Here is a 12,824-nt window from a genome sequence, read left to right on the forward strand (position 1 = left end):
TATATCAACGCCTCAAAAATTATGCCGAGATGCCTGCAGCTAGGCCTTTGTCTTGGAGGCAGGGAAGAGTTTTCCAGACTTTGTTATTTTTGGTGCCTCATTTTCTAAGCTCAGTGAAAAGCTAAGAAAGACTGAAAAAACCTGTGTTGCAGGTGCTTTTAATTGGAGGGGGAAGAGTTCTTGGTTCATTCTCTGGGGCCACAGCTGAGCAACATGCTTATCCCCACCTTTTTCCAAGGATGTGAACAGCCTCGTTGCAAACTAATGCTTAGAGGCTTGCGCCTAGGAATCTTGCTCAACTGGCTGTCTGTATCATTTCTGTCTTTCAACCAGTATTGTCTGGATCTCACCCAAGTTCAATCTCAGCCAGATGCTCTTCTCCAGGAGCCACTTTCCTCTAGGCAGTGCAACATCTTTGTGATGGCTCTGGTTACATCTGTGGAAAATGAGATATACACTTGGGTGTCATCTGCAAAGCCTGTAGCAGCTTAGCCCCTCTCTGAACAGTTTTCTGGAAGTATTGGAAAGGGATGTAGGGAGAGGATTTATAGCCCTATGGTCAGATTGCAGATGCAGGATATGGGGGGAAAAAAAAAAAGATTTTACCAGTATTGTTTTGAAACAAGGTCTTATTGAAACCAGGTTTTGTGTCTGCAAGGTATACAAGATTGGGATATATTCACTCAGTATTTAAAAGAAGAAGAAAGGTAAATAATTCCTTATCCATGTCTGAAATTAAAAAGTCCTTGCAAATTAATACAGCCACAGGAAGCTGGATTAATAATACTAGCAAGTGGAAACATGGTGCACAATGTAAAACTCTCTGGATGAATCAGAAAGAATAAAGGCTATTGTTTCTTACTGCAATATATTTTGGCCACTGTGTATTTTACATTTAATTTTACGGTGCAGAAGACATTACTGAAAGAACAGCTTTACTTGATAATTTTCTTGTTTGGTAGAGCTGATGTATTTAAAAGGTTAATGTACTAAATTTACATTTTTCTAGACTGATCATTTCTTACTCCAATCTCTCCTTCCTCATTCTTAACCGCTTTAAAAAAAAATTATATAAAATAGGACTTCTTTTTGACAGTTCTAGTCAGAAAACCTTACTTTCCCTGCCGATTTTCATGCTCTACAAGCTTTGCCATCATAAACCACTTTGCATGTATTAAGAAGGAGTATTATATTAGATGAGGCAATTTAAGTGCATCCCATTTCACTTGGTGAAACTAAGCAGCTTTGCATTATAACTAAGTTGAGCTAATGAGAATATGCTTGGAGCGTGTGTTACCTGGAACTGAAGTTAGCTAGTCATTCAATACTGCAACCTGTGAGTTTGCAAAACGATGGCAGGAATCCTGCTGTGAGGGAGATAGGAAAATTATTATAATCTGCATTCCTAAATTGAATGAGTATTTTGCTCAGCAGAGGCCTCTTGACTGCAAATAGTATGAAATTACATCCTGCTGTTTAAAACGCTTTTTTTTCAAAGTGAGTAAAAATGCCCACACTTTCTTAAATCAAATATTTTTTGAATCTTATGTGAGTAAAATTATTGAGAAGGGGAAAGTCACGTATGATTCACTTCCTCTTGTAAAAGCTGTTTGATATTCAAATTTTTGACAGCAAGGAGAAAGTGTCTAGAATTCATGGGTTTATACTTTTATCTTAAGTATTTAATTATTAGATTGATAAAGCTTATCATCACATCTCCCTCATCACTTTATTGCTGAAAAAAATTCCATGTTTACAAGTTCCTTATTTTGTACAAAAGAAAACTGTAATATAGATATTTCATCAGAATCTGCTAATAGATATGATGCTCAACATACTAGTGAGCTAAAACTCATATGCAGTTTCCAGGAAAGACTATACAAACATGAGCAAACCACCATGACATAGCAAGCAGACACAGGGAATAAACTTCCCCCACAAGTGTAGTGTGGAAAACATAACTTCATTCATGCAAATTCTTTATCTCGTTAAAGCTAGAAATAATACCAAAAAAAGAAAGAAAAAGGTCTGGGGACAAGTATTAGAGGCCACCATAGTTGTTTGAACAATCCTGTTCTACTGTGTAAAAGCAATAAATACTGCAAATGCTTTGCATTGCATCCTGCCCAAGAGTCCAAAATGGAAGAGGGGGCGGCTCAGCTTATCATCCTCAAATTCTCTGTCCTTTAAGTAGTGACCGGTGAAAAGGTTAAAGATAAAGGAAGGTGATGGAGCGACTTGTATGGGCATCAGTGCTCCACAGGTAGAGTCAGAGGAGGCCTCAGCTTTGCAACACTCAGCTGTGTGCAAGTTTGCAAGTTAAACAGACCAGGGCTAACTCTCGTGCCCAGAGTGGGGGTGACCCAGTCTCTCCACCCCAAAACAAGGTGGCCGTGTTCTTAGCTGCCTCCTGGAGACTGTCCCTACCCCACGCTGCTCCCTGATCGCTACTCTGGCATTGCGTGGGATTGAAGGGCAAAACCATGCTAGGGGACGTGGGAACAGATAGGACGGGGGAGCAGGACCCAGGGATCAAACTCATGCCCAAGCCCTACTTTGCTGCTACAGCTAGATGTATATAGCTTTAGATTTGCCTATGAGGCAAAATGATTGAGAGGAAGATGCAAGATCATACTCTTGTATGAAAGACGGTTCTCAGGAGAGCCAGAAAGTCAGGCAAAGGTGGTGACAAGGGCAGAGGTATATCTTAAACACAATCCATTTTTCTGGAACTTAAGGGACTTTATGCTGAGTTGCAGTCATGTTGCTTTAGATTAGGATTCACAGCTCTGACCTACTTCTGAAGTGGTGGATAGATCACTTCTGTTTTTCCTCCTCACAAAATATATCTGACAGAAGACATCTTTTTTCTGCACATTAAGTCAACCTCCCAAGATATGCAAGGGCAGAATTCAGTCTTCTCCATGTCAGGGGACTCTCCTCCCAACCTCCAGGAGGAAGCTGTAACCTCCAGAGGACTTAGTCTGTATGCTGGAGGCTTAGCAGAAAATCTCCGGGATCAGTTTTAAATCTGGGGTTATGCCAAACATTCCCACTTCATAAGCCATCATATCTTTTTTTTGTACTTCTTCATTAAATGCACAACATTTCTTTTGACTAATAAGCTAGGTACTCTGTTCAGTATAACCACCATTTATTCATTTACATGAGGGTAATTTCTTACTTTTACTACCTAAGCTTCTGCAGGCATTATGGATAAACCTAGCTGCACTTGTGTTCTTGCAAAAGGTAAAAGCCAGTAACAAAATTCATCGTGGAAAATTTGGACATGTGAAATTCCACTGGATTTACAGTCAGATAATTTAGCTCATTCTTTTTGATTTGCACTGTTTGAATGAATATATCCATTACCTATCAAAGAAAGTCTGTTCTCCAATCTATCAAATGTTTGTAACAGTTGTCATATCATAAACTACAAAATCCACAAAACTGAAGAATAAAGCATTTTTTTGCATAATTTTCCATCCAAATTTATATATTGGCATTAATGAATGTGTGCTTTCGTAGCAATACTGTAAGCAAAATGAAAGCTGCGTTGGATCTTCCAGCATTACCTATCCTAATATAGCAAGGCTCTGTCAAAATTGTACAGAGTTTGCAGAACCTGTAATCCTATACATTATATATATTTAACAGTCCACACAAATACATATTACACAAATCCCCCAAGAAGTACAAACATGCATGCAATGCAAGGAGGTGGAGTTCACAACACTTTTGACGTTTGAGTTCTGCAACTGTGTGAGATATTCACCCCTTAGTATACACACATGTATAAAAGATGTAATATTATAAAAAATAGTCTACACATTAAAGCTACAATATATGCCCTATATGAATGTCACTTTCTTGGAAAATATTTAGGTATTACAGTGAGGGCACCCCGCAGAACTAACACAGCTCTCCTCCATATGGAAATCTTTGCAAAATCTTGCAACTCCTTTAACCTTCTACTTTTAAATGGAGTCTGTATTTTTATATTGATGTTCTTGTTCTTACTGAACTCTATTACAAAAACTCTCAGTAACTTCAACAGAACTTAGATGAAGCAAAACTGTACTGTTATTTTCTTTTTTCTCCTCTTCTCCTATCTGGAGTAGACATTTGGTGCCAAAGGGGAAACAATTCCTTTTGATGAGGGATGATATTTTTGTCTTCTATTTACTTTATACAGGGAGTAGGCATTTAGAATGCAAACAGAAATGCTAGCTAGAGTAGCAGACAAAAAGAGATTGATTAGAAAGCTATTTTTCAGATGATATCACTAGAATCCCTCCACAAAAATGAGAAAGCAGAACTCAATTCATGTAGTTCTAAGTGCATCAAGTTTGAGCTCCATCTATTTTAGCTAATAGGTTTCCTGAAACCATTTTAATAGGTTGTGGAGATGTTAAATAAGAACAAATAGTTTTTGTAAAACTAATTATTTTTAAAAAATGGCCAAATCAAATAAGATGAAGTTGACAGAGTAAAACTGAAAAGAATTTTGTCCCCTCCTCCCCCAAACCCAGATAGAGCAATAATCCTGAAGAATATTCTGCAAAAGATGAAAAACAGATGGCAATCATAGAATAAAATCAAGGTTACATGACTGTTCACTTTTGTTCTCTACTGCACGAGCATTATCCACATCATTATAAACATTTTTTTTTTGTAATGTTATGATTGGTGCTGAAAATCCTGATGTATCTTTATGATCTTGCTACTTTCCTTGTCAGTTATGTGTCTGAGACATGACTTGATGTGCACATATGCCCACACACATTCCACCACCTTTCTGAACATGTATCAGTTTGCAGAATGGTTTCTTCTACATTTTCAATCACACCACAGAAAAATTATGTCAGTGAATTGTCCCGACTGAGGGTGATTTCCTCAGGTGGCAGAGTGGCGACAGACTAATATACATAGATTATGTAATATTTTAACAGAAATCAAGGGATAGAAAAAGCATTTTATTAAAATCTCTCGGCTTCCAGGAAGGGAATAGCTGCCATTAGGAAGAAATTATTTTTTTCCAACATGTTATGTATGTCTTCGGCATTCCCCTGAAGCCCACATGCCATCTAGAACAACTAAGCACACAGGTGGACAAACATCTACTGCCTCATCCCCATGGACTGTAAACGAGGACCATCTTGTGAACAGAGATAAGTAGAATGCTCTTCTTGTCCCCTTTCTACCAGTCGTAAATCAGATGAGTGTGATTGCAATGCACTAGACCCACGCTTAGAAGAAATACCACAAAATGGCTAAAGGCAATCAAGCTCAGCGCATGGGTAGAGCTTGCTCTTGTCAGCTAGCAAGTCATTTAGAGGGCTTTAAGTTGTACCAGCTCACTAAGTACATTTATTCTGTGGCAGTTAAAAGCATGATCTCAACTATATATGTGATGTCAATCACCATTTTATCCACCTGTGGCTATGTTTAAGCAACAAATTGAAACATAGTCTGCACTGCTAATGGTTAAATGAAACAGTCCCGAAACTTCAGGCTTTTAAGGAATACACTAACCTTTGTGTCCTTATGCACATCCAGAAAGTCCAGTACATCTACTTTTGATGAAGAACATTCAGGAAGAATTTAACTCATCTGTCCCAGTGTTCAAGAAGTCTTTAGTGGTTACTGAAAAGACCAGTCAAGGGATAAAGCAACTCCAGGTATGCAGATCGAAAGATCAGACATCTCTGCTGAAATGGTGTACAACTTGCTGAGCCTGTACAAAAGAGAAGATGCTTGCTGCATATTTGAAAAAAACCCAAACAAACCCAAACAAACAAACAATAAAAAACCAACTCAGTTTCCCTCTTTAAGACTGAAAAGAAGTTTGGTGCAGTAGGGCCCCAGAGGTAGTATTTTCCAGTTCAAGTTTTTGGAGGTACTGTCTCAGTACCTTGTAAACATTGGCAGCCTGGAATCTGGAGCGCAGGTTAGGGAGGAAGGGGAAAGGGAAGGAAAATTACAGCAAATGTGTTTCACAATAGTAAGCCCCAAACAAAAACCATTCCCAATAACAGAAAACTGCTAATTACATGTATTTTAAGTGGGCTACAGGGAAAAGAATGTTAGCGCTTTACTGGCAAGAAGCAATATACTGCATGTGCTAGTGCTACTCTGCTGCCTTTTACCCCTGACGCTGACCAGAACTGTATTTTACAGCCATTTTGTAAATCACTGGAAAAAAGTAGTTTTATACTGAGAACAATGCCAGAGCCATTTGGAGAAAATGTTAATAGTATTTAGTGAGAATTGTTTGACTGTTCTTTGTTTTTTTCTGTTTTCTGTTTTTTTATAATCTATCTATGCCTCCTTATTGAAGAAATGCGACACAGACACAAACGTGAATATGGTATTTAATTGCAAACCCTGTACTACAATTTCTAGCTTTAGGCATGAACATATCTAATTTCTTTCAAAGTAAATCAAGCCCCAAGGAATCTGGAATACAATTAAGCCCTCAAAATCATCAATGCTGATGTGACCTGCCAGAAGACATTAACTCTGTAATTATTCCGTTAATCAGGACAAAATACTTCTGAGTGGAGAAGCAGAATTAAATCAAAAGGTTTCTACAGAAATATTACAAAGAATGACCAGTTTGAGCACCTTGTAGTATGGCTGGAGTCTAACGAGTGCAGATGCCTTTGGACATGTGAAACTAGATTTTGTTGTATGTTTGATGCACCAGTAAAAGGATGTAGAAATGTACACTGCAGAAACTGCAGAATCTGGTATAAGTCTAGGAAAATAACAGCCATCCTTTCTTTGCAATGAAGTGTTTATTTCACTATGTAATTTCCATCTACATTACATAAACTACTTGGCTCAAGAGCAGTTTACTTCTGACTGCTTTTGCCTGTATGATACATGATTTACAATGCTGAATTATTTGTTTTTCCATCAGAAACATTTAGTTGTTAATAATTTATCAGATAAATGGCTTCTGATTGAGCAATTTAAAAAAATGTAGGCAAATCAATGGCAAAAGACACCAAGCAGCATATTATAATGATACAATAATTCGAGCTCATACATTAGACCAAACTGATAATGTCCCAAAAGCCCTCTTTTGATAGCTCGGTTTCATAGAGTAAATGTTCAGCTGTAATAACTAATAAAACATCTCAACTACTGCTCTGTGAAATCATGCCAGTGTCATGAACAGAATCTTTGACAACTGGTAGGTTGGCTCCAGAAAACAAACAAACAAACGAACACACCAACCCTACAAAACTTCTCTGCGAGTGCACAAGCTCTCCCTGGCAATGAGATTAATAGTCACATGGGAAAGACAAATGAACTCCTCTTTCAGAGGTGTGAATGGGACTTTGGAAATCAGAAGCATCTGATTCCTCTGATGTCAGTGATACTCAGAGATATAGATTGGAGCATTAGATCCAAACAGCGTTTGCCGTCACTCATGTGTGCGACACAGACAGTGAGGGAAGCAAATGTGATAAACCCCTTAAGAGGGAGCTCTCAAGGGCTCTTGACGTATCACAAATAAGTCATGCCCTGCATTACAGGATTTTCAGCTAAGTTGATTACAAGGAAAATAAAATGTATTCTAAGGGCTGTGCTTTGACAATCTGTACTACCTTTGAGGTTTTAGAGAAAAGGAGGGAGGTTTGAAAACACTTTTGGAGGAAAGCTGCATATATACATTTCCCCTCTTTCCTATAAGTGTATAACGTGCATTAAATAACAAAATTTTCCAGGGCAGTACTCAAGCTCCCTAAGAATAATGTTGCTCAAAGTCCTATCACTTTATAGGCATTCTGTAATTGTAGAATGGACTGGTTTCTCATCAAGCTTAAGGAGACTAGTCAATAATGTGTTGACAGTATGTAGACTTATTTATAAAATGGATACTGTTCAGTTCAAATGAACATACATATTCTGCCAAGAACAGATTGTTTTCAAACTTAGCAATAGATAGCCTTTCTCTACTGTTATTTGATGAAATCTCATATTGATTATAAACAATAAGTTTCAGGAATGACAGACCTACCAATAAAAGCTACAATTCAACATGGAATATATGCAAATATCAATATATGTAATTATATATAAAGATCACAAATGTCATCAATTTATTTATTGTAAACAGTTTAAATGACTACATATGAAGTGAAAAATCAAATTAAGTGGGGTAACATAGGGGTTTTTTTTTTCTTATTTGACTTCTAATTGAACTCTTTGTGTTAATGGGAACACTACAGATTTTTGTTTAGTGACTGTCCATTTTCGACGTGTATTTACCTGTTCTACCTAAGACCAGGTTCTTTGGCCAATGTGTCCTTTCAGACTCCATGCCTAGGATCCATAGGGGTCTCCATGCTTCACAAGAGGGCAAAAGGATATTGTAGATCCAACCACTTTTAGTTCTTTCCCAGAGTAGGATTCCTTTCAACAGACTGATTGCTTGTCTTGTAAGGATGCTAGCGTTAGTGTCAACACTATTAACCAGTAAGTTGTGTCACTCTTTGTTGTGGTTTAACCCCAGCTGGCAGCTAAGCACCACGCAGCTGCTTGCTCACCTCCCTCATGGTGGGACAGGGGAGAGAATGGGAAGGGTAAAAGTGAGAAAACTCGTGGGCTGAGATAAAGACAGTTTAATAGGTAAAGCAAAAGCCACACAGGCAAGCAAAGCAAAACAAGGAATTCGTTCACCCCTTCCCATGGGTGGGCAGGTGTTCAGCCATCTCCAGGAAAGCAGGGCTCCATCACGCCTAACGGTGACTTGGGAAGACAAATGCCATCACTCCAAACATCCCCCCCTTCCTTCTTCCCCCAGCGTTATACGCTGAGCCTGACGTCATATGGTCTGGGATATCCCTTGGGTCAGTTGGGATCAGCTGTCCCGGCTGTGTCCCCTCCCAACTCCTTGTGCCCCCCCAGCCTGCTCGCTGGTGGGGTGGGGTGAGGAGCAGCAAAGCCCTTGGCTCTGTGTAAGCACTGCTCAGCAGTAACGAAAACATCCCTGTTATCAACACTGTTTTCAGCACAAATCCAAAACATAGCTCCATGATACCAGCTACTATGAAGAAAATTAACTCTATCCCAGCCAAACTCAGCACACTCTTTTTGCAAAAAAAACCCTTCTAGCTGCTTTCTTTATAAGCTAGATGATACACTCAGACATATCCAGGGACTTTATCAATAGAGAATAAGCAAAATTTTTAGGGGTCCAAGCAGTTCCTGCATGTAAAGCCTTAGCTACGTTTTTGGTCCATGAATTGCTGCTGAGTCCTGGTCCTCTGACTGTTCCCACTTGCCTCATGTTACTTTGCTGCTAGGCTCCCTTTTGAAACGAGCTGGTTGGTTCCCCACATGTCCTGGGCATCACTCTGGCCATAGTTCACATGGACATCACTCCCCATGGGTGGTAGGGACTAGACCTTGCCAGGCTTGACACCTTCTGTCCTACGGAGTTGTTTGAGTGTATCCCAGCCAGCTGCGGTCCTCACATACTCCCACATGCCCTTATGGTGCACCTCCGGCCTTTCCTCCATTCACTTAGTAGAGAGACAGGAGGAGAGGAGGACTAAACAATACGAGAATAACCAATTGATGTAGACGTATCGTTCCTCTCCATTAAGAGAGGAAACCCCTTACTCAGCCCTTTGATGACTTAAAAGCATTTCAAAAGCTCACTGAATTCAAAGCAAAGCATATTGTCTCTCATTAGAAACTATTCAAGAGGAGTCACCTGTGTTGCATAAAGGTTTGCACTGTTCCAGGCTGAGCTGGTTCCCACTCCTACCAAGGGCAGCTAGATGCTGTGTAGCTCTGTGGCTGCACCGGTGCCTAGTATTGTGGATGCCGACCATTAAAATCGTAAGTCAAGGCACGCCGAAAAGTAAGATCTGCTGAAGGTTATGTTTGTTTGTTTTTAATAATGAACTTAAGCTGCTTTACTGGTTTCCTTCTCTGAATCTGCTAGATGCAATTTTCTGTCTGTGTTTCAAGAAAGCGCTCTGCAAGAAATCTTATAAAAACAGATGAAAAGACAAGAGTGTCCTGATTCTGGAAAGGCAGAATTTAAAAAGAAATATTCAATTTTTTTTTTTTTTTAGTTCAGAAAATAGCAACCAACTAAACACTTGAACATTTTAAGTGACCTCTTTCTTCACACATGAAAGTTACTCTCCCTCAAATAATACACAAAAAATGGTCATGTGCATACACCTAGTCCATTGTAATGTAAAATAAAATGAGTTAGATTAAACCATGACAGCTGAATCATACTTGTTGCTTCAACAGAGTGAGACAGAAAGCACTAAATCTCAAAGGGTGGATGTTTTTTCTCTTTTACTTGTCACTGTGGTCTCTTGCAATAGTAACTACCTGAGGTAGGTCTGAACACCAAAAGTCATTCAGACTAAGACCTAACAAACAGTACTTCATTCTTTGGTTTTAGTGCTATTTTGAGCCCACATCCAGATACTATATAATAGTTAATGTGCATCCTTCTAAAGCATTTCACATCTTAGTATTTTAACTGAAACCTATGTAAAAGTTAAGGTCAATAAGAAGCAGCCAACTGGCTACATTTCCTTCTGGACACTGCTGTGAAAACAGCACAGAGAGCAGCTATAGCTGCTTCCCTGGCAGTGAGGAGGCTGTCCTGGCAGAAAGTGTCAGGGCTGCTCTGGCAGGTTCAGGTCACCGTCAGAGCTGGTCCCTACAAAAACAAAGAATTTGCCACGAATGCCATAAAAACACATACAGAGCCATAATTATGCACCGGGGACAAAGAAGAAAATAAAAAAGAAATACCTGAAATATCTGGGGTTCTCACTTTACACAGATTTTCACCTCCTGGCTTCCCTCTGCTTCATGAAAATCACTTTCAGAATAACCCCAAATTTCTGAGCCTATGGCATCTGTCCAACCCTGACAATCAGCTTGCCCCAACTTCTAAGAAGCCAGAGCTTCTGGTATTTGTATCTCTGGGGTAAACCTTTCTGACAGACTGCCTTAGGGCAGTGGCATTGGGAAGCCCTCTAGCACAGACCTGCAGAGCTGACCGCACGTAGTCCAGGAACTCTTGATGAAATCTGGGAGGAATTTCTATAGATTCCTTCTTCCACCTGCCACATATGGATGAAGCACAATTACCCTCAGGGAAACAACTCTTCATTCTTGCAAATTTTGACAGGTCACATATTACGTATTCAGCTGTTATTCAAAATGTTTGAGAGACGTGTGAAGCCATGGCATGTCATCATGACCGCCACACCTCCGTGTTCATCACCAGCTTTTCAGTTCCAAGTTAAATTTTGGTTGCATGATGGAATGAATTTCAAGCAGCTCAATAATTTGCTACCAAAAAGCTGAATACTAGCAACCTGCATTTTTAAAAAGATACATTTTTTCCTTTTGAACTCAAATTTGAGTGTGACAAAACACGACTTGGACTATTTGCATCAATGTGTAATAGAGATTGGTAAACACATTGTGCTAGTGTGCCCACATTTCAAAATAAGCACAAACATCCTGCTTCACCTGTTTAACTGTCAGGCAAAAAGTGGCATCAATGATGAGTAACGTGTTACTATGGTGTCAACTTAGTGCAGTGTGTCTACACTAAGAAGGTTACAACAAGTCAAAAAAATTCTCAAACTAAAATTACATGAAAAAAAAGGTGTGAAACGTGCAGTAAATCTCTCAAGGCAGCAGTCTGAAATAGCAAGGCTCTATTGTAATAAATGTTTAGTAAGAAGAACAAGAATAAGATAGTCATGAACAAGCTTTCTCAAAGCACCCTTCAACAGTGGTATGTACAACAAACAAAACATCATTTATACCTGAGTACTGTTCAAAGTACCACAAAAAAGCATATATATATCTTTACTCCACCACATTCCATATATGCAATATGTACGTATCACATACAATTTATATGGGCTCTTGTGCACCAGCTCTGCAATAGTTATTCAATACAAATTGCTACCTAGGACAAGAGCAGCTGCTTTGCTAACGTAAATTCAGCGCATTAACACAACTGTACAGCCAGTTACAGCAGCTGAAGCTCTGGCACATGATCTACGGAAATGGGTCAGTTTTATGAGGAAATCACTAGTTCTTGGAGGAAATAAATAGGGAACTTCCTCTTGAGGGGAGACCCCCCTGCAGACACAAGGCCAACGTGACTTTTCTTAGCAGGCAATCTGTTTCCTATGAGAGTCAGAAAACAGGAACAGCCAGTGGCCCAGCATCCATGGCTGTGTGCAGAGAGATGCCTTTCTACCACACGAACATGAAAGACAGTGCAAAAGGGTACAAGGCGTGGATGGAGCTATGACACTATTCATGTCACAGCCCTGGCAGCAGGGGTACACCATGCTCCCTGGGAAGGGGAGGCTGTGACACATACTGACCCTTGGCAGCTTTGTGTGACAGTGAGAAGGCAAGGAGGGCCAGTGGGACTCACACATGCTCAGCAGCACACTACAAAGTGACAACTCTGTCCAAAGATTTCATGAATGCAGTTAAGGTACCTATATTTAAAAAGGAGATATTTGTTATGAAGATATTTCTCATAATATATGTATTTCTATGTTCACATGTATTTAAATACATGTATTTGTAACACTAATTATTTGGGGGCAAAAGGAAGAGGGTAAAATCAGCATATATTTTGGTTAGTGCCACGGAAGTTTTTCCCTTCAAAACCTGAATACATATGAATATCAGCTGCTCCATCTCTTTGAAGCTACTTACTACATCTTACCGTGTAGTGCCTGATACAATCTGTAAGTGGGAGACAACAGCTGAAAAACTACCATAAGGGTTTC

The 12,824-nt window shown here is 39.4% G+C and overlaps 1 protein-coding gene across 7 annotated transcripts in view; it reads right to left on the minus strand.

Moving 5' to 3' along the window:
• Positions 1-12,824, minus strand: part of HS3ST5 (heparan sulfate-glucosamine 3-sulfotransferase 5) — a 199,539-nt gene that overhangs the window by 89,095 nt on the left and 97,620 nt on the right. For 6 of the 7 annotated variants that reach the window (XM_052781313.1, XM_052781316.1, XM_052781311.1 and 3 more), the window contains one exon: positions 5,536-5,737. The exons of the other annotated variant lie outside the window; for it this stretch is intronic. The gene's annotated coding sequence lies outside the window, so the exon portion shown is untranslated. The remainder of the gene's footprint in view (positions 1-5,535; positions 5,738-12,824) is intronic. 7 annotated transcript variants of the gene reach the window in all.

Source organism: Harpia harpyja, chromosome 3 (assembly GCF_026419915.1).
Source record: "Harpia harpyja isolate bHarHar1 chromosome 3, bHarHar1 primary haplotype, whole genome shotgun sequence".
Taxonomy (NCBI): domain Eukaryota; kingdom Metazoa; phylum Chordata; class Aves; order Accipitriformes; family Accipitridae; genus Harpia; species Harpia harpyja.